The sequence below is a fragment of the Lolium perenne genome, chromosome 6, assembly GCF_019359855.2.
Source record: "Lolium perenne isolate Kyuss_39 chromosome 6, Kyuss_2.0, whole genome shotgun sequence".
NCBI classification, from domain to species: domain Eukaryota; kingdom Viridiplantae; phylum Streptophyta; class Magnoliopsida; order Poales; family Poaceae; genus Lolium; species Lolium perenne.
In genome coordinates, this window is record NC_067249.2 from 211,255,220 (window position 1) to 211,278,552 (window position 23,333).

The 23,333-nt window shown below is 40.9% G+C and overlaps 2 long non-coding RNA genes across 10 annotated transcripts; one reads left to right on the top strand and one right to left on the bottom strand.

The window, feature by feature from the left end:
* Positions 1-14,430: 14,430 nt before the first annotated feature.
* Positions 14,431-15,033, top strand: LOC139832893 (uncharacterized). The gene is made up of 2 exons (XR_011747601.1): positions 14,431-14,686; positions 14,765-15,033. It is a non-coding gene; the product is annotated as an uncharacterized lncRNA (long non-coding RNA).
* A 1,528-nt stretch (positions 15,034-16,561) lies between these two features.
* Positions 16,562-23,333, bottom strand: LOC127306211 (uncharacterized). Of its 9 annotated transcripts, XR_011747599.1 has the most exons (7): positions 22,434-22,744; positions 22,200-22,331; positions 22,021-22,054; positions 20,280-20,929; positions 17,332-17,405; positions 17,129-17,196; positions 16,562-16,981 (listed from the first exon to the last, which is right to left on the bottom strand). It is a non-coding gene; the product is annotated as an uncharacterized lncRNA (long non-coding RNA). The 9 variants fall into 9 exon arrangements; XR_011747594.1 differs by adding an exon at positions 22,751-23,333 and having other exon boundaries at positions 16,562-17,405; positions 22,434-22,595; XR_011747596.1 differs by having other exon boundaries at positions 16,562-17,405; positions 20,280-20,364; positions 20,489-20,929.

Here is a 23,333-nt window from a genome sequence, read left to right on the forward strand (position 1 = left end):
GCTATCATTATTATTCTCATCACCAAATATAGAAGGCATATTGTAATCATAATTAAACTTATCCTCCATAGTAGGCAGTACTAAAAGACCAATATCATTATAATCATCATAAATAGGAGGCAAAGTATCATCAAAGTAAATTTTCTCCTCAATGCTTGGGAGACTAAAAATATCATGCTCATCAAAGCCAGCTTCCCCAAGCTTAGAATTTTCCATATCATTAGCAACAATGGTGTTCAAAGCGTTCATACTAATATGTTTCATAGGTTTTTTAATTTTCGCATCAAACCATCCATGTCTTAAATCAGGAAATAGAATAAGAAGCTCATTGTTGTCCATTATGCCAAACTAGTGTAAACAAGAAACAAAAAGATGCAATTGCAGGATCTAAAGGAAATAGCTTCGAGCACACACACAACGGCAACAGAAAAGTACTTTACCTGGAACCGGAGTATGAGTGCCTTTTACCTTTCCTCCCCGGCAACGGCGCCAGAAAAGTGCTTGATGTCTACGGGTGCTTCTATTCTTGTAGACAGTGTTGGGCCTCCAAGAGCAGAGGTTTGTAGAACAGCAGCAAGTTTCCCTTAAGTGGATCACCCAAGGTTTATCGAACTCAGGGAGGAAGAGGTCAAAGATATCCCTCTCATGCAACCCTGCAACCACAAAGCAAGAAGTCTCTTGTGTCCCCAACACACCTAATAGGTGCACTAGTTCGGCGAAGAGATAGTGAAATACAAGTGGTATGAATGAATATGAAAGCGATGATACGGCGCGAGAAAAGTGCTTGTCGTGCGATTGATGGTAGTAATATTGCAGCAAGATAAATGCAAGAAAACAAGAACAAGCAGCGATAGCGATATTTAGGAACAAGGCCTAGGGATCATACTTTCACTAGTGGACACTCTCAACATTGATCACATAACAGAATAAATAGATAGATGCTAGACTCTACACCCTCTTGTTGGATGATGAACACCACTAACTGTGTAGGATTACACGAACCCTCAATGCCGGAGTTAACAAGCTCCACAATATTCAATGTTCATATTTAAATAACCTTAGAGTGCATAACAGATCAACATAACCAAACCAAGTACTAACATAGCATGCACACTGTCACCTTCACGCTACGAAAGGAGGCATAGATCACATCAATACCATCATAGCAATAGTTAACTTCATAATCTACAAGAGATCACAATCATAGCCTACGCCAAGTACTACACGATGCACACACTGTCACCATTACACCGTGCAGGAGGAATAAACTACTTTAATAACATCACTAGAGTAGCACACAGATAAATTGTGATACAAAACACATTGCAATCATAAAGAGATATAAATAAGCACTTCGCTATGCCATTCATAACAGCGAATAAGTATTCTGTGAAATATAGCCTAAGAGACCCACACGGTGCACACACTGTCACCTTTACACACGTGGGACAAGGAGTCTCCGGAGATCACATAAGTAAAATCCACTTGACTAGCATAATGACATCTAGATTACAAGCATCATCATATGAATCTCAATCATGTAAGGCAGCTCATGAGATTATTGTATTGAAGTACATAGGAGAGAGATGAACCACATAGCTACCGGTACAGCCCCGAGCCTCGATGGGGAACTACTCCCTCCTCATGGGAGACAGCAACGTTGATGAAGATGGCGGTGGTGTCGATGGAGAAGCCTTCCGGGGGCACTTCCCCGTCCCGGCGGCGTGCCGGAACAGAGACTCCTGTCCCCCAGATCTTGGCTTCGCGATGGCGGCGGCTCTGGAAGGTTTTCTCTGGTTTCGTCGAACGTCGTAGGGTTTTCGCGACGGAGACCTTAAATAGGCGGAAGGGCGGCGTCAGAAGGGGTCTGGGGCCACCAAACACTAGGGCGGCGCGCCCCCCTCCTGGGCCGCGCCGCCACCATGTGTGGGCCCCCTGTGGCCCCTCTCTCGCGGCTCTCGGGTGTTCCTGGAAGCTCCCGGGATTCTAAGATGTCGGGCGTTGATTTCGTCCAATTCCGAGAATATTTCCTTACTAGGATTTCTGAAACCAAAAACAGCAGAAAACAACAACTGGCTCTTCGGCATCTCGTCAATAGGTTAGTTCCGGAAAACGCATAATAATGACATAAAGTATGCATAAAACATGTAGATATCATCAATAATGTGGCATGGAACATAAGAAATTATCGATACGTCGGAGACGTATCAGCATCCCCAAGCTTAGTTCATGCTCGTCCCGAGCAGGTAAACGATAACAAAGATAATTTCTGGAGTGACATGCCATCATAACCTTGATCATACTATTGTAAGCATATGTAATGAATGCAGCGATCAAAACAATGGTAATGACATGAGTAAACAAATGAATCATAAAGCAAAGACTTTTCATGAATAGTACTTCAAGACAAGCATCAATAAGTCTTGCATAAGAGTTAACTCATAAAGCAATAAATCAAAGTAAAGGTATTGAAGCAACACAAAGGAAGATTAAGTTTCAGCGGTTGATTTCAACTTGTAACATGTATATCTCATGGATAATTGTCAACATAGAGTAATATAACAAATGCAATATGCAAGTATGTAGGAATCAATGCACAGTTCACACAAGTGTTTGCTTCTTGAGATGGAGAAAAATAGGTGAACTGACTCAACATAAAAGTAAAAGAAAGGTCCTTCAAAGAGGAAAGCATCGATTGCTATATTTGTGCTAGAGCTTTTGTTTTGAAAACAAGAAAACAATTTTGTCAACGGTAGTAATAAAGCATATGTATCATGTAAATTATATCTTACAAGTTGCAAGCCTCATGCATAGTATACTAATAGTGCCCGCACCTTGTCCTAATTAGCTTGGATTAACACAGATTATCATTGCATGACATATGTTTCAACCAAGTGTCACAAAGGGGTACCTCTATCTTTTGCATGTACAAGGGTCTAAGGAGAAAGTTCGCATTGGATTTCTCGCTTTTGATCATTCTTCAACTTAGACACCCATACCGGGATAACATAGACAACAGATAATGGACTCCTCTTTTAATGCTTAAGCATTCAACAGTTAATATTCTCATAAGAGATTGAGGTTTTATGTCCAAACTGAAACTTCCACCATGATTCATGGCTTTAGTTAGCGGCCCAATGTTCTTCTCTAACAGTATGCATACTCAAACCATTTGATTGTGAAAACCGCCCTTACTTCAGACAAGACGAACATGCATAGCAACTCACATGATATTCAACAAAGTGTTGATGGCGTCCCCAGGAGCATGGTTATCGCACAACAAGCAACTTAATAAGAGATAAAGTGCATAAGTACATATTCAATACCACAATAGTTTTTAAGGCTATTTTGTCCCATGAGCTATATATTGCAAAGGCGAATGATGGAAATTTAAAGGTAGCACTCAAGCAATTTACTTTGGAATGGCGGAGAAATACCATGTAGTAGGTAGGTATGGTGGACACAAATGGCATAGTGGTTGGCTCAAGGATTTTGGATGCATGAGAAGTATTCTCTCTCGATACAAGGTTTAGGCTAGCAAGGTTATTTGAAACAAACACAAGGATGAACCGGTGCAGCAAAACTCACATAAAAGACATATTGTAAACATTATAAGACTCTACACCGTCTTCCTTGTTGTTCAAACTCTTTATTAGAAATAATCTAGACTTTAGAGAGACCAAATATGCAAACCAAATTTTAGCAAGCTCTATGTATTTATTTATTAATGGGTGCAAAGTATATGATGCAAGAGCTTAAACATGAGCACAACAATTGCCAAGTATCAAATTATCCAAGACATTTTATCAATTACTACATGTAGCATTTCCCGATTCCAACCATATAACAATGAACGAAGCAGTTTCAACCTTCGCCATGAACATTAAAATAAAGCTAAGAACACATGTGTTCATACGCAACAACGGAGCGTGTCTCTCTCCCACACAAGCATTAATTTATTCAAACACAAAACAAAAATAAAAGCACACAGACGCTCCAAGTAAAGTACATAAGATGTGACCGAATAAAAATATAGTTTCAAGGGAGAAACCTGATAAATTTGTCGATGAAGAAGGGGATGCCTTGGGCATCCCCGAGCTTAGACGCTTGAGTCTTCTTAAAATATGCAGGGATGAACCACCGGGGCATCCCCAAGCTTAGAGCTTTCACTCTCCTTGATCATAGTATATCATCCTCCTCTCTTGACCCTTGAAAACTTCCTCCACACCAAACTCGAAACAAACTCATTAGAGGGTTAGTGCATAATCAAAAATTCACATGTTCAGAGGTGACACAATCATTCTTAACACTTCTGGACATTGCCCAAAGCTACTGGAAGGTAATGCAACAAAGAAATCCACCCAACACAGCAAAAGAGGCAATGCGAAATAAAAGGCAGAATCTGTCAAAACAGAACAGTCCGTAAAGACGAATTTTAAAGTGGCACCAGACTTGCTCAGATGAAAATGCCCAAATTGAATGAAAGTTGCGTACATATCTGAGGATCACGCACGTAAATTGGCAGATTTTTCTGAGTTACCTACAGAGAATTAGGCCCAGATTCGTGACAGACAGAAATCTGTTTCTGCGCAGTAATCCAAATCTAGTATCAACCCTACTATCAAAGACTTTACTTGGCACAACAACGCAATAAAATAAGATAAGGAGAGGTTGCTACAGTAGTAACAACTTCCAAGACACAAATATAAAATAGAGGTACTGTAGCAAAATAAACACATGGGTTATCTCCCAAGAAGTTCTTTCTTTATAGCCATTAAGATGGGCTCAGCAGTTTTAATGATGCACTCGCAAGAAATAGTAGTTGAAGCAAAAGAGAGCATCAAGAGGCAAATTCAAAATAAATTTAAGTCTAACATGCTTCCTATGCATAGGAATCTTGTAAATAAACACGTTCATGAAGAGCAAGGTAACAAGCATAGGAAGATAAAACCAGTGTAACTTCAAAAATTTCAGCATATAGAGAGGTGTTTTAGTAACATGAAAATTTCTACAACCATATTTTCCTCTCTCATAATAATTTTCAGAGGCATCATGAACAAACTCAACAATATAAGTATCACATAAAGCATTCTTATTCACATGCATAAAAGTATCATTACTCTCCACATAAGCATAATCAATTTTATTAGTTGTTGTGGGAGCAAATTCAACAAAGTAGCTATCATTATTATTCTCATCACCAAATATAGAAGGCATATTGTAATCATAATTAAACTTATCCTCCATAGTAGGCAGTACTAAAAGACCAATATCATTATAATCATCATAAATAGGAGGCAAAGTATCATCAAAGTAAATTTTCTCCTCAATGCTTGGGGGACTAAAAATATCATGCTCATCAAAGCCAGCTTCCCCAAGCTTAGAATTTTCCATATCATTAGCAACAATGGTGTTCAAAGCGTTCATACTAATATGTTCCATAGGTTTTTTAATTTTCGCATCAAACCATCCATGTCTTAAATCAGGAAATAGAATAAGAAGCTCATTGTTGTCCATTATGCCAAACTAGTGTAAACAAGAAACAAAAAGATGCAATTGCAGGATCTAAAGGAAATAGCTTCGAGCACACACACAACGGCAACGAAAAGTACTTTACACGGAACCGGAGTATGAGTGCCTTTTACCTTTCCTCCCCGGCAACGGCGCCTTAAAAGTGCTTGATGTCTACGGGTGCTTCTATTCTTGTAGATGTTGTTGGGCCTCCAAGAGCAGAGGTTTGTAGAACAGCAGCAAGTTTCCCTTAAGTGGATCACCCAAGGTTTATCGAACTCAGGGAGGAAGAGGTCAAAGATATCCCTCTCATGCAACCCTGCAACCACAAAGCAAGAAGTCTCTTGTGTCCCCAACACACCTAATAGGTGCACTAGTTCGGCGAAGAGATAGTGAAATACAAGTGGTATGAATGAATATGAGCAGTAGTACGGCGCCGTAAAAGTGCTTGTGGCGTGCGATTGATGGTAGTAATATTGCAGGCAGTATAAATGCGGTAAAACAAGAAACAAGCAGCGATAGCGATATTTAGGAACAAGGCCTAGGGATCATACTTTCACTAGTGGACACTCTCAACATTGATCACATAACAGAATAAATAGATAGATGCTAGACTCTACACCCTCTTGTTGGATGATGAACACCACTAACTGTGTAGGATTACACGAACCCTCAATGCCGGAGTTAACAAGCTCCACAATATTCAATGTTCATATTTAAATAACCTTAGAGTGCATAACAGATCAACATAACCAAACCAAGTACTAACATAGCATGCACACTGTCACCTTCATGCTACGAAAGGAGGCATAGATCACATCAATACCATCATAGCAATAGTTAACTTCATAATCTACAAGAGATCACAATCATAGCCTACGCCAAGTACTACACGATGCACACACTGTCACCATTACACCGTGCAGGAGGAATAAACTACTTTAATAACATCACTAGAGTAGCACACAGATAAATTGTGATACAAAACACATTGCAATCATAAAGAGATATAAATAAGCACTTCGCTATGCCATTCATAACAGCGAATAAGTATTCTGTGAAATATAGCCTAAGAGACCCACACGGTGCACACACTGTCACCTTTACACACGTGGGACAAGGAGTCTCCGGAGATCACATAAGTAAAATCCACTTGACTAGCATAATGACATCTAGATTACAAGCATCATCATATGAATCTCAATCATGTAAGGCAGCTCATGAGATTATTGTATTGAAGTACATAGGAGAGAGATGAACCACATAGCTACCGGTACAGCCCCGAGCCTCGATGGGGAACTACTCCCTCCTCATGGGAGACATCAGCGTTGATGAAGATGGCGGTGGTGTCGATGGAGAAGCCTTCCGGGGGCACTTCCCCGTCCCGGCGGCGTGCCGGAACAGAGACTCCTGTCCCCCAGATCTTGGCTTCGCGATGGCGGCGGCTCTGGAAGGTTTTCTCTGGTTTCGTCGAACGTCGTAGGGTTTTCGCGACGGAGACCTTAAATAGGCGGAAGGGCGGCGTCAGAAGGGGTCTGGGGCCACCAAACACTAGGGCGGCGCGCCCCCCTCCTGGGCCGCGCCGCCACCATGTGTGGGCCCCCTGTGGCCCCTCTCTGGCGGCTCTCGGGTGTTCTGGAAGCTCCCGGGGATTCTAAGATGTTGGGCGTTGATTTTGTCCAATTCCGAGAATATTTCCTTACTAGGATTTCTGAAACCAAAAACAGCAGAAAACAACAACTGGCTCTTCGGCATCTCGTCAAGTTAGTTCCGGAAAACGCATAATAATGACATAAAGTATGCATAAAACATGTAGATATCATCAATAATGTGGCATGGAACATAAGAAATTATCGATACGTCGGAGACGTATCAGCATCCCCAAGCTTAGTTCATGCTCGTCCCGAAGCAGTAAACGATAACAAAGATAATTTCTGGAGTGACATGCCATCATAACCTTGATCATACTATTGTAAGCATATGTAATGAATGCAGCGATCAAAACAATGGTAATGACATGAGTAAACAAATGAATCATAAAGCAAAGACTTTTCATGAATAGTACTTCAAGACAAGCATCAATAAGTCTTGCATAAGAGTTAACTCATAAAGCAATAAATCAAAGTAAAGGTATTGAAGCAACACAAAGGAAGATTAAGTTTCAGCGGTTGATTTCAACTTGTAACATGTATATCTCATGGATAATTGTCAACATAGAGTAATATAACAAATGCAATATGCAAGTATGTAGGAATCAATGCACAGTTCACACAAGTGTTTGCTTCTTGAGATGGAGAAAAATAGGTGAACTGACTCAACATAAAAGTAAAAGAAAGGTCCTTCAAAGAGGAAAGCATCGATTGCTATATTTGTGCTAGAGCTTTTGTTTTGAAAACAAGAAAACAATTTTGTCAACGGTAGTAATAAAGCATATGTATCATGTAAATTATATCTTACAAGTTGCAAGCCTCATGCATAGTATACTAATAGTGCCCGTACCTTGTCCTAATTAGCTTGGATTAACACAGATTATCATTGCATGACATATGTTTCAACCAAGTGTCACAAAGGGGTACCTCTATGCTGCATGTACAAGGGTCTAAGGAGAAAGTTCGCATTGGATTTCTCGCTTTTGATCATTCTTCAACTTAGACACCCATACCGGGATAACATAGACAACAGATAATGGACTCCTCTTTTAATGCTTAAGCATTCAACAGTTAATATTCTCATAAGAGATTGAGGTTTTATGTCCAACCGAAACTTCCACCATGATTCATGGCTTTAGTTAGCGGCCCAATGTTCTTCTCTAACAGTATGCATACTCAAACCATTTGATTGTGAAAACCGCCCTTACTTCAGACAAGACGAACATGCATAGCAACTCACATGATATTCAACAAAGTGTTGATGGCGTCCCCAGGAGCATGGTTATCGCACAACAAGCAACTTAATAAGAGATAAAGTGCATAAGTACATATTCAATACCACAATAGTTTTTAAGGCTATTTTGTCCCATGAGCTATATATTGCAAAGGCGAATGATGGAAATTTAAAGGTAGCACTCAAGCAATTTACTTTGGAATGGCGGAGAAATACCATGTAGTAGGTAGGTATGGTGGACACAAATGGCATAGTGGTTGGCTCAAGGATTTTGGATGCATGAGAAGTATTCTCTCTCGATACAAGGTTTAGGCTAGCAAGGTTATTTGAAACAAACACAAGGATGAACCGGTGCAGCAAAACTCACATAAAAGACATATTGTAAACATTATAAGACTCTACACCGTCTTCCTTGTTGTTCAAACTCTTTACTAGAAATAATCTAGACTTTAGAGAGACCAAATATGCAAACCAAATTTTAGCAAGCTCTATGTATTTCTTTATTAATGGGTGCAAAGTATATGATGCAAGAGCTTAAACATGAGCACAACAATTGCCAAGTATCAAATTATCCAAGACATTTTATCAATTACTACATGTAGCATTTCCCGATTCCAACCATATAACAATGAACGAAGCAGTTTCAACCTTCGCCATGAACATTAAAATAAAGCTAAGAACACATGTGTTCATACGCAACAACGGAGCGTGTCTCTCTCCCACACAAGCATTAATTTATTCAAACACAAAACAAAAATAAAAGCACACAGACGCTCCAAGTAAAGTACATAAGATGTGACCGAATAAAAATATAGTTTCAAGGGAGAAACTCGATAAATTTGTCGATGAAGAAGGGGATGCCTTGGGCATCCCCGAGCTTAGACGCTTGAGTCTTCTTAAAATATGCAGGGATGAACCACCGGGGCATCCCCAAGCTTAGAGCTTTCACTCTCCTTGATCATAGTATATCATCCTCCTCTCTTGACCCTTGAAAACTTCCTCCACACCAAACTCGAAACAAACTCATTAGAGGGTTAGTGCATAATCAAAAATTCACATGTTCAGAGGTGACACAATCATTCTTAACACTTCTGGACATTGCCCAAAGCTACTGGAAGGTAATGCAACAAAGAAATCCACCCAACACAGCAAAAGAGGCAATGCGAAATAAAAGGCAGAATCTGTCAAAACAGAACAGTCCGTAAAGACGAATTTTAAAGTGGCACCAGACTTGCTCAGATGAAAATGCCCAAACTGAATGAAAGTTGCGTACATATCTGAGGATCACGCACGTAAATTGGCAGATTTTTCTGAGTTACCTACAGAGAATTAGGCCCAGATTCGTGACAGACAGAAATCTGTTTCTGCGCAGTAATCCAAATCTAGTATCAACCCTACTATCAAAGACTTTACTTGGCACAACAATGCAATAAAATAAGATAAGGAGAGGTTGCTACAGTAGTAACAACTTCCAAGACACAAATATAAAATAGAGGTACTGTAGCAAAATAAACACATGGGTTATCTCCCAAGAAGTTCTTTCTTTATAGCCATTAAGATGGGCTCAGCAGTTTTAATGATGCACTCGCAAGAAATAGTAGTTGAAGCAAAAGAGAGCATCAAGAGGCAAATTCAAAACAAATTTAAGTCTAACATGCTTCCTATGCATAGGAATCTTGTAAATAAACAAGTTCATGAAGAGCAAGGTAACAAGCATAGGAAGATAAAACCAGTGTAACTTCAAAAATTTCAGCATATAGAGAGGTGTTTTAGTAACATGAAAATTTCTACAACCATATTTTCCTCTCTCATAATAATTTTCAGAGGCATCATGAACAAACTCAACAATATAAGTATCACATAAAGCATTCTTATTCACATGCATAAAAGTATCATTACTCTCCACATAAGCATAATCAATTTTATTAGTTGTTGTGGGAGCAAATTCAACAAAGTAGCTATCATTATTATTCTCATCACCAAATATAGAAGGCATATTGTAATCATAATTAAACTTATCCTCCATAGTAGGCGGTACTAAAAGACCAATATCATTATAATCATCATAAATAGGAGGCAAAGTATCATCAAAGTAAATTTTCTCCTCAATGCTTGGGGGACTAAAAATATCATGCTCATCAAAGCCAGCTTCCCCAAGCTTAGAATTTTCCATATCATTAGCAACAATGGTGTTCAAAGCGTTCATACTAATATGTTCCATAGGTTTTTTAATTTTCGCATCAAACCATCCATGTCTTAAATCAGGAAATAGAATAAGAAGCTCATTGTTGTCCATTATGCCAAACTAGTGTAAACAAGAAACAAAAAGATGCAATTGCAGGATCTAAAGGAAATAGCTTCGAGCACACACACAACGGCAACAGAAAAGTACTTTACCTGGAACCGGAGTATGAGTTCCTTTTACCTTTCCTCCCCGGCAACGGCGCCTTTAAAAGTGCTTGATGTCTACGGGTGCTTCTATTCTTGTAGACAGTGTTGGGCCTCCAAGAGCAGAGGTTTGTAGAACAGCAGCAAGTTTCCCTTAAGTGGATCACCCAAGGTTTATCGAACTCAGGGAGGAAGAGGTCAAAGATATCCCTCTCATGCAACCCTGCAACCACAAAGCAAGAAGTCTCTTGTGTCCCCAACACACCTAATAGGTGCACTAGTTCGGCGAAGAGATAGTGAAATACAAGTGGTATGAATGAATATGAGCGAGTACGGCGCTTGAGAAAAGTGCTTGCTGGCGTGCAGTTGATGCTAGTAATATTGCAGGCAGTATAAATGCAGTAAAACAGTAAACAAGCAGCGATAGCAGTATTTAGGAACAAGGTCTAGGGATCATACTTTCACTAGTGGACACTCTCAACATTGATCACATAACAGAATAAATAGATAGATGCTAGACTCTACACCCTCTTGTTGGATGATGAACACCACTAACTGTGTAGGATTACACGAACCCTCAATGCCGGAGTTAACAAGCTCCACAATATTCAATGTTCATATTTAAATAACCTTAGAGTGCATAACAGATCAACATAACCAAACCAAGTACTAATATAGCATGCACACTATCACCTTCACGCTACGAAAGGAGGCATAGATCACATCAATACCATCATAGCAATAGTTAACTTCATAATCTACAAGAGATCACAATCATAGCCTACGCCAAGTACTACACGATGCACACACTGTCACCATTACACCGTGCAGGAGGAATAAACTACTTTAATAACATCACTAGAGTAGCACACAGATAAATTGTGATACAAAACACATTGCAATCATAAAGAGATATAAATAAGCACTTCGCTATGCCATTCATAACAGCGAATAAGTATTCTGTGAAATATAGCCTAAGAGACCCACACGGTGCACACACTGTCACCTTTGCACACGTGGGACAAGGAGTCTCCGGAGATCACATAAGTAAAATCCACTTGACTAGCATAATGACATCTAGATTACAAGCATCATCATATGAATCTCAATCATGTAAGGCAGCTCATGAGATTATTGTATTGAAGTACATAGGAGAGAGATGAACCACATAGCTACCGGTACAGCCCCGAAACTCGATGGGGAACTACTCCCTCCTCATGGGAGACAGCAGCGTTGATGAAGATGGCGGTGGTGTCGATGGAGAAGCCTTCCGGGGGCACTTCCCCGTCCCGGCGGCGTGCCGGAACAGAGACTCCTGTCCCCCAGATCTTGGCTTCGCGATGGCGGCGGCTCTGGAAGGTTTTCTCTGGTTTCGTCGAACGTCGTAGGGTTTTCGCGACGGAGACCTTAAATAGGCGGAAGGGCAGCGTCAGAAGGGGTCTGGGGCCACCAGACACTAGGGCGGCGCGCCCCCCTCCTGGGCCGCGCCGCCACCATGTGTGGGCCCCCTGTGGCCCCTCTCTGGCGGCTCTCGGGTGTTCTGGAAGCTCCCGGGGATTCTAAGATGCTTGGCGTTGATTTCATCCAATTCCGAGAATATTTCCTTACTAGGATTTCTGAAACCAAAAACAGCAGAAAACTGCAACTGGCCCTTCGGCATCTCGTCAATAGGTTAGTTCTGGAAAACGCATAATAATGACATAAAGTATGCATAAAACATGTAGATATCATCAATAATGTGGCATGGAACATAAGAAATTATCGATACGTCGGAAACGTATCAAACGCCAGAGGCTAACTTCTGACGAGCGGAGCGAGATCCGTCGCCGGTAGAACCTGTTGTTGCCCAATCTACGACCGAAGCAAAATATATGGCAATTACTGAAGCTTACAAAGAGTCTGTTTGGTTGAAAGGTTTGTATGCTGAACTTTGTGGAGATGATTCTTGCATTAACTTATTTTCTGACAGTCAAAGTGCAATATACCTTACTAAAAATCAAATGTTCCATGAGAGGACAAAGCACATTGATGTCAAGTACCATTATGTCCGCGACATTGTTGCTCAAGGTAAATTGAATGTATGCAAGATAAATACTCATGATAATCCTGTTGATATGATGACAAAGCCGGTTCATGTTTCCAAGCTCGAGCTTGGTTGGTATAACTGTTTAGCCCAAGTGGTTGTTGGCGCCAATAAGTGTTTTTCTTTGTTGTTCAGGAGATTGTTGAAGTTCATGCTACAAGATGGAATTTGTCTCAAGGTGGAGTTTGTTATATTTGTGATCCAAATTCATATACTAAAGGGAGGCTAACTTCTGATGAGCGGAGCGAGGCCCGTGGCCAGTAGGCTTGGGCCGCCATCGCCTATATATACATCTTGTAAGCCACCGGCTAGGGTTTATCAGATTATAAGATAACCCACGACGTTTGTAAACACTCCCCGATATAATGAATTTTTGATGGCTGGCGTCCGTGGTTTTTTTTTCCTTCTGTGTTGGAAGGGGTTTTTCACGTTAAATCTCGTGTCTCTGCTGCGTTTTCTTTTATCGTTCTTCGTTATTTGCTTGTCGTGTTTATAACAACCGCCGTCTGAGGAGAAGCAAGCAACGAGCTTGGAGAAGACGTGGAAGACCGCTTGCCGCCACCGTCCAACAACTACCGGGGTAGATGTTGGCGCTTACATACTCGTTGGTGAAGCTCCTCGCGGTATGAGAGCTCGAACAGGGGGAAATGGTGCTACGAAATTTCTCACACCGACTTTTCGGGGACGTGTATGAGCTCGCCCCATCTCCTAGTTTTTACGGGCAGGGCGTAACTTTTCCCCTTTTCGCTACTGCACGGCTTGACTTGGTAGAACGGTAGAATCTATCTTGCCTCTGATGAAAAATGGTGGGCTGAGATTTAGAAACAAGGCAGACTACCAAGTGCACGAAATTTAACCCACTGGATACGGAAAATGGGTATTCGAAAATCCAAACACGCCCTATGTATCCAAATCTCTAAACAAATGGATGGCTCTAGTATGCATGCTACCTCGCCGTGCATGCCAGATAGGCTTAGTTTTCCTGTACCGCACGTAATAACTACACTAGTGGTTGGGGCGCCCCATGGGGCGCCTCCTCATCGGTGTTGTGCAATCCAATCACAACGCGTATTGACAAGTATGGATTAGCTTCCTAGTGGCAAATATGGATCAATTGCTCAGCTTGTATTCATGTTTATCTTACTACCGGCCATTGCTGAATTGCGAACCCTCGCTATGCTTAGGTTCACAGAAAACTCAAAATAATCTCTGGAACAGACATATCATGAAATTATGGAGCGCGAAGCAACCAGAACGTATTACAAAAGAATATGTACATGTTTACATTTTGCAGCATTTTGCAACATAAATTGAAAATAGCTACAAAAGCAAGACATGCTTGGCGAAGAGCTTGAGCAATCTTCTCTTTCTTAATAGATGACCCCATTTTGCTGGTCTCACAGTGAGCCACGTCACCCTATTAAAAAAATTCACCTATCTGCTCCCAGACCGACACGCCTGCCTCCCGTGTCTCTCTTTTCTTCGCAGCGCTTTCCCGCAGCGCTGACCGATGTACGTGGGCCGGTGGACATCTTTCCCTGGGCTAGCGCAGGGTTGCTAGCGTTTAGTCTTCCAAATAAAATTCATTGTTCCTACAGTATTCACGGTGGTGTTCTGTAATTACGAGCACTAACTCCATTGCCGCGACCTAAGGGTTACTAGCAACAAATGCTCATGAAATCGCCCAAACAGCTCGACTGAACTCTACCGTCGCCGCCCCCATGTTAAAAGCCTACATACCTGCAGCCTGCTCGCGTCACCGTCTCTAGCACCAGTCTCCGATTTGGGAGCTCCCCCAACAGATGTCTCTGAATTTGACAGGTTGGCCCAGCTCGAAATCTGCTCCACATTTTGCTCACATCCATCCATCCGGTTTGATTTGATTTTATTGGATTCTAGCTGCTCGCTCAATCCCCTCCGAATTGATTGGATTATGTGTGGCCGTGACCCTCCTCTGATCGGAATCTCAGCAGCACCATGGGCCGCCCCTTCTCTCCTCCAAACATCTCTCTCCACAATAAGGTAATTCATTGAAGTCCTCCCCTGGAAAGCTAATTCGTTGGATGGTTTTCCAGCTCCATCGTCTGATTCACATTTATCACAAAATGGTGCCGCGCGTGCTGAATGGGACGGATCTGGTGCCACCACTTTTGCCTGCAGTGTATACGGTTAGTCAAGAACTCCCGATTCCCCCAATCCAATCCTCCTCCATTATCTTTCTACTTAACCACCACAATATTCTATGACTGGCCTGTTATTATTTTTATATGTCTCTCGTGAGTATTTTCATGTATCTTTGCACTTTTCATGGAATCGAAGTTAAAAATGCAGAAAAAAAAGTTCTACCAAATTGTACATCCATCAAAGGAATCTAAGACTCAGGTATATTGCAGGAAATTGTTTCCTCTATTTTCTGCAATCAAGCTTTGCATACTTCACTGTAATTGATGTTCATGGTCCATTTTCAGTCTTTCTTCATTTGAATTCTGATGTATAGAATTTTTTGGCACATTCAGAAATTGATGTCCATCTTTGGTGCAGATTATCTGGTTCCATGTTATGCAAAAGACATGTCAGTACACCATGAGATCTTATACATTTGTACAGGCTTACATTGGTAACATATTATATGTGTTTTTCTCTACAGCAAGTCGACCCATTCAGATTCAACAAGAATGAAATATACGCTGTCATTGAATCATCAAGCGTCGTCAATTTATCTGATGTTAGACTGTTTATTTTGGCTTTTCACCAAAATCTTGACATTGCTGATTCTCAAGTAGCCGGCTAGGTAATTCTGACTTGATGACGGTAGTATAATCTTAATTTCCATCAATATTGTTACTTTGGTTGATTATGTAAATAAATCTATTTCCGTTGTAGCTGTTTGTGCAAAGTATGCAGAAGGCGTGATATTTCTCAATATCTCACAATCTCCATCAGAAAAAGTATTACGTCCAAGTCAGGGAAGTAGTTCTTCATGTAATTCTGTAGATTCACACGATGCTGATGCTCTAACTACAAACTTTGATCATGAGTGTACAAGAGAAGTTGGACAAATAATATTCAGTTCCAACGAACAGATCAAATGGACAAAGCAACCTGGTGTACTTTTCCACTACTGGTTTATATTTGAATGCATCATACTATTTAAGTCTGGTATATTCTTTTCTTTCTATATAAAGATGTTGCTAGGCATGATTGTTTTTCATACGAAAAATACATTTTCCATAAACCTTTGATATGAATTCCACTTAAACTACTTATAACTTTTGGTTGATCTCTTTAATTTTGCCGTCTACATATGTAGTATACACCTAACTAATTCTGCAGTTGGGTAACAATGTGTCATCTGAACTGCAGTTTCTCGAGCTGATATGTCATGTGTGCAGTCTCCTCATGGTGCAGCAGCAAAACCAATTGTTTGTCAAACTTCCATATCCAAACTCATAATGTTGGGAGATTCATATCCGATGTAGTTGGAGCTCAAAAGAGATAGACCTTCTCATGTATAAGCTATTCATAGTAAATATAATATGAAAGTATTTTGTAAGCTCTGTATAAAAGTTAATATAAGGATAAGTTCATTAGCTTTCGCAATGTATTAGCTGCTTTAATCTTTTTTCTCCCTGCTTCCTCACATTTGTTGTATGAGATCTGACGAAAAGTTAGATTATTTAGACACACATGGTCATGTCAGCTAATGAGGTTGATTTCTAAGTGATATTCCGCTATTCTTTTTTGTTATTTCTGTTCTTACTATACACAAATCAGTTTGGCATGCTAATGTCCTGCCACAATGGACCTCATCTTACTTACTATAGGAGTACCACTCAAATTTCCGCAGCAACGCGCGGATTTTATTGGATTCTAGCTGCTCGCTTAATCCCCTCCGAATTGATTGGATTATGTGTGGCCGTGACCCTCCTCTGATCGGAATCTCAGCAGCACCATGAGCTGCCCCTTCTCTTCTCCAAACATCTCTCTCCACCATAAGGTAATGGCAGCTAACAATCCCGCAACAACGTGCGGGGTATCATCTAGTTATACTGAAAGAGCAGACCTCCAGATGCACGGGTGTAACTTCAAAAAGAGACATCGTCGGTAAACCTTGAACTTCAGAAGAGATAATAATTTAGTTTTGGAAGAAAGTTCAACAATTCTATTACTATTATCAATACGGACAATAAACAAAAACTAAAATCTACATCAACCAAACAAATGATTTAGCATTTTAGGAATATCTGGGACCAGCGAACTTACCATAACAGGTGAAGTTATTGATTATTTGCACAGCAGCTTATCAGCAGTAATTGATAATAAGATGATCACTAAAGCATTTAAACAACAAGAGAGTATTTTTTCAGAAACTAAAAGTAGTATGGTAGTGTGTACAAATGAGCCATGACGAATTATTTGGAGGATGAATTAAACTGTATATAAGAGTGGAGAAACAAACCACAAACCTTTTTCACCAAATAGGTGCTCCCAAAAAGACATTCTCAAATAACTCTGTGCCTCCAAGATAGACATTTTTTATCTATTTTGTTTGGAGAAAGAACAACCAAATAGCATAAAGCACATCAAAGAATGATTAATTCAATGAAAAGTATTAGAAAATGCACTCTATCAAATCGCTGGTAATTTTTGTGCCTACAAACTTGACCTTATGAAGGCGTATGATAGGGTGGATTGGAACTTCCTCGAGGAAGCTATGAGAAAATTTGGATTTGCAGAACAGTGGATAAAGTGGATCATGGCATGTGTTAAGACTGTCCGATACTCAGTAAGATTTAATGGTAAACTTTTGGAAAGATTCATTCCAACGAGAGGACTACGTCAGGGGGATCCACTCTCTCCCTACTTATTCCTCTTCGTTGGCGAAAGCCTTTCTGCCCTTCTCAAGCATCAGATCAACTCAAATTTGATAGAGGAGTTGAAAATTTGTAGGAAAAGCCCGGGTATATCACATCTTCTTTTTGCGGATGATAGTCTGCTATTCTTCCGTGCTACTCCTGAACAAGCTACATGTGTGAATGTGGTTCTTAGAGATTATGAGAGAGGAACTGGGCAGCTTTTGAGTCCTGCAAAATGCTCCATCATGCTAGGGCAACACTGCTCGGAGGAAGATGGTGCCGCAGTGGCAGCGATCTTAAATGTTGGTTCCATGACAATGGAGGACAAGTACTTGGGGCTGCCAATACCAGAAGGGTGCATAAAGGAAGGAAAGTTGAAGTCGTCAAAAGAAAAGTTGAGAAAGAAATGTTCAGACTGGAATGAAAAATACATGTCCGGAGCTGCCAAAGAAACTCTGATAAAGTCTGTCGCACAAGCGATAACAACTTATGCCATGAGTGTTTTTAAATTCCCTGCTGGTTTGTGCGATGAACTCTCCCAAATTATAAGGGATTTTTGGTGGGGCGACGAGGAAGAAAAAAGGAAGGTACACTGGATGGCGTGGGACAAGTTGACCTTGCCGAAAAGCCAAGGTGGAATCGGGTTCAGAGACTTAAGAATGTTCAATCAGGCCTTACTGGCAAAACAAGCTTGGCGCCTGATACAATTCCCAGAAAGCTTGTGTGCCAGGCTCTTGAAGTCTAAATACTACCCCTCGGGTGAGCTAACTGACACAGTCTTTAGCCAGGGTGTCTCCCCTTGTTGGCAAGGTATAACCCATGGTCTTGAACTCCTAAAAAAGGGAATAATATGGAGGATTGGCTCAGGAACAAAAGTCAAAATTTGGCGGGACAATTGGTTGCCAAGGGGAAACCATAAGGTTATTGGAAAGGCAAGTAAACAAAGGCTTAGATGGGTATCTGATCTCATAAACCCGGCTACTAGATCCTGGGACGAAGCAAAAGTTAGATCCGTCCTTTATCCCCCGGATGCAGAAGAAGCCTTAAGGATTACCTTATCGCCAAGCCAAAATGAAGATTTTATCGCGTGGGCACATGAAAGTAATGGTATTTTTTCTGTTAGGAGTGCTTATAAGTTGGGTATGGAGCTACAGGAAAGAGAGGGTCAAACAGCAACTAGCACAAATCCTCAAGGCGACAGGTCGCTTTGGAATTTAATCTGGACCGCAAATGTTCCTCCAAAGCTCAAAGTCTTTGGTTGGAAGCTTGCCACAAATACTCTTGGAGTGCAGGTTCATAGGTGCAGGAGGAACATGGAGGTAATGCCAACTTGTACACTGTGTGGAAGGGAGCCTGAAACGGCTCATCATGCAGTGGTGGCTTGCACGAAAGCTACTGCCCTAAGACAATGCTTAAGGAAAACATGGCTCCTCCCTACGGAAAATTTCTTCAATTATACTGGAAATAATTGGGTTCTTGTCCTTCTTGACCAATGCAGTGCGGAAATGAGATCAAAGTTGATCTTCCTCTGGTGGCGCGCTTGGCATTTAAGAAATAACTCTATTTTTGGTGATGGCAAGTGTGGTATAGAGCAGTCTGCATTGTTTATCCAATCATATTTAGTCTCCTTCATGCAGGCAAATGAACCAGATGTGGAGAAAGACTACAAAGGGAAGACGGTGGTTCAGTCTTTAGGGGATGGTATGCCAAAGAAGAAAGAACATCCTGCTGCTTGGACAAAGCCTGATGAAGGATGGCAAAAACTGAATGTTGACGCTAGCTTTTCAATTGAGGAAAATAAGGGAACCTGGGGCGCTGTGTTGAGGGACCATGAAGGCAAGGTATTAGTTACAGCCTGGGGGTTAATTAATCATTGTCTGAATGCAGAAATGGCTGAAGGAATAGCAGTTCTGGAAGGTGTTAAATCTATTATTGCACTAGCATCGACACACGTGGTGGTGGAGTGTGACAATGCAAATGTGATTAAGGAACTGAAGTTGAAAGACAGGAGCAATTCCCAATTGGCTTTTGTCATATCGGACACAAAAGATTTATTAAGTTTGCTTCCAGGTTATAAAGTGCAAAAGGTCAATAGAGCTGGTAATTTTGTGGCACATGATATTGCTAGTTTCTGTAAAAATGTGGGGTATGGGGGTGTGTTACTGGACTCTTTTCCTTCCTGCGTGTTGGAGAGGGTTAACATGGATTGTAAGGGTTATTGTATTGTTGACTCTTCTGGTTAAGTAATACACACAACTTATTCAAAAAAAAAAAAAAAAAATGCACTCACACATCAAGCATTACCACTAACCATGGTTTTTGAGTCGCGACTCAAAAGTGAGTCGCCAAACCCTGCGACTCATGTATAATCGACCAAAAAACATGTATAGTCGCCATAAGTCGCTGTATAGTCGCGAGTCGCCACCATTTTTGGAAAACGACTCGGTGACTATACAGCGACTATACCGCGACTATACAGCAACTCAATAACCATGCCACTAACTTTCATGTGTTTTCATAAAATAATGATATCGACAAGGTATGATATGTGTGATTACCTCTCTTTTTTGGAGCTGGCTCTGATGAATGCAAGAAGTTTTTGAGTATTCAACAATCAAAGTCCATTGTGGCTGAACAGACGCCCTAGAGAAAAAAAAAGCGTAGATTTGGCAGCCTGTCAGATGATCTGGAAAGTAATAATACAAGTGATATATCAGCTGGTACTTCGTAACCAACAGATAAACTAAATTGGAGAGGAAATGTGTACGTTGGGAGAAAAATATCTTGTGAGAAAATGAAGACCAATGTAGATTAAACTGATGGAAGCTTATGCAGAAGCAAAATATACATGGCGGATGATGCCTTGGCATGTCCGTAGAGCGAGAAATGTGGATTTGGCAGCCGGACAATCCGGAAAGTAATACAAGTGATATATCAACTGGTACTTCGTAGCCAGCAAATAAGATATATTGGAGACAAAAATAAAGACAATTGTAGATAAAACTGGTTGAAGCTTATGCAGAAGCAAAATATACATGGTGGATGATGCCTTAACCTGTTTCATCAAATGGAGCTCCTCGCGCAAGTGAAATATACCTGGTGGATAATCTCTTCGTATGCATCATGAAACTGGAGCTCCTTCTTCCCATGGAACAACTTCTCAGAATGCCAGAATAGTAAATAAGAAACTCCTTATCTCCTATAGCACCTGTTAGTGAAGAAGATAACAAGAAAAGTTATTAAACTTTGCAGCCAAGGTGATTTCAGTTTAGGGATTATTGCCTTGCAGTAAACCACTAATCAATTTGTAAATTGATTATTTTTAATAATATCCTACAAGAAAATTTATTAGTAGATAATGCAAAAAAATAATAGTGGGGGAAATTACGAACACTTTACTGCAGCCAAAATAAAATAACAGCAGCTTGAGCGACATGAGAAATAAGGCTATCAGGTAGGACTCTATTTATACAATTCGGTTATTTGTGGTTTGCCACAAATGAAGACACACACTAACCTGACATGAATAACACGTCAAATCCATTTGGTCAGTTAGGTTGGATCAGAATGAACCCAGAATGTAAAATAGTAGTAAACCCGCATATCAAGGGAAGATTTTCAGATCAGGTAACACAAGAGTAAATAGTTTCATATCCATAAAGTTGTATGAGCCAGTGTAAATAAAGATAAACAAAAAAAGATAAATTAGTACATCCAAATCTAAGTGTAACCTAATATACCCATCAAATTTTATGAATCGTAGCAACCAAATATGTTCCTTGAGCAGCCTCGCTAGCATTGTCGCTCATGAGCGTCCAACAAACTATTGCAAAGACAAAAGGGAAAGGCGCTTCAGAATTTTCTAATGTCTTCATCCGACAAAGAAATCACAGCCCAGAATTTACCATAGCAAGAAAAAACATGAAAAAGAAGTGAGCCTAGCTCATTTGGTTAGGGAAGTGGATGTACAACCCAGCCACCCAGGTTCAAGTCTCCACGGACGCGAAATTGGGTTCTTATTATTAAAAAAAACACTGTAGGAGCTTCCCCTACCGTATTCCTTTCAAAAAAAAAACATGAAACTATATACAGCCATCATTATTAGAAAAAACAGGTGCATCATATTTATCGTTGTTCTCGTAATTAATCATCACGGGGCAGTAATACTATAGGATAGTATAACCTGTTCATTTGCATGATAAAATGGTGTTCCATTGCTATAACGTAAGCATGAACCCAAAATTCATTATGAAATAACATAAAGCATAAAGTGGAAATGCATCAGAGAGGGAAACTCGCCTTAATAATCCAAGGTGAGTTGTGGGTGTGCACCCTAAACCATAAAAACAAATCAGTAAAAGCAAAATTAAAAAAATTAGGGATCACAATATATATCAGTGTGCATCCTAACTCACAATATTTATTTATAATACACCACAATAGTAGAGCAAAAACGTTTTGGTAAGGAACCACTATACCTGGAGATGGTGTGGAGACAGCAAGGTTGCTGGTCTCGACACCCACTATTTGTCTCCTCACGTGAATCCTTCTCTTACCGCTGAAATAAATGAATTTCATGACTTCTTTGTCATTATGATCATGTCCTTAGCCTAAGATTTAAAAGAACATGTCATCCTTCATTTCTGAACCTTAAACAAACAGCCGGAAGGAAAAAACAGTAAGCACATGGAGGGCAAACAAAGATATCATGCCTTGAAGCTGCACATCCATTGTCATGGCCATTGAGTCAAAGTGCCCAACCATGTTTCCATGTGATGACTGGAAGGTGCTCTCACTATCCTTCCAAAGTCAAGCAACTTAGCCTGCTTGCTCTACTAAGATTCAATTGACTGCATAACCCCATAAACCATCCACTAACAAAACCAACACACAGAAATAATTAACCAGGTAGAATACAGTTGTTTATGCATATCCAGATGCTACAGATTCTTACGAAATTTCCATGGAAAACAAAACGGAGAGAGCATCCTTGATACGGACTGGAACTGGAAGACGTTGAAACATGTACCTTAAATTCTTGAGAAATTATGGTAGATCGATGGCAGGTGAAAGGACGGACCAATCTTGTAGTCATCGCCTCTGCTCGCTGTGATGAACGGGGGAAAGAAAGTGGTGGAGCCGCAGAAATTTTTCCCACTCGTCTACTCCACTCACTTCCGCCGTCGCCGCTCTCCTCCCACCTCCTCGTCGTTGTTGCCGCCCTCCTCCACAGCTTCCTCGATCCCGCGCCACCCTCCTCATATCTCCTCCGACCTCCACCGCTGCATGCCCCCACATCCACCCATCTACGACATCAACCACTGCCTTCCCCCATCTCCCATCTTTCCGACCTCGACCAGTGCCTGCCCCAACCTCCGTTCGCGAGCGCCGCCCAGATCCCTTCTCCTTTGACCTCCACCGCCAGCATCTCCCTTCTCCTCCGAGGCTTCGACCCCCGTCGCCGCCACCTGCGCCCTGCCTATTCGGAACGAGATTTGGGGGAACTGCTGGGTAGGAGGCGGTTGCGTGCGTGACCTATTGAGGAGGAGGTTGCATTTTTTTTTCTTTTCTTTTACCCGTTTCTTTATTTTCTTGCGTAGCCTGCTCGCGCC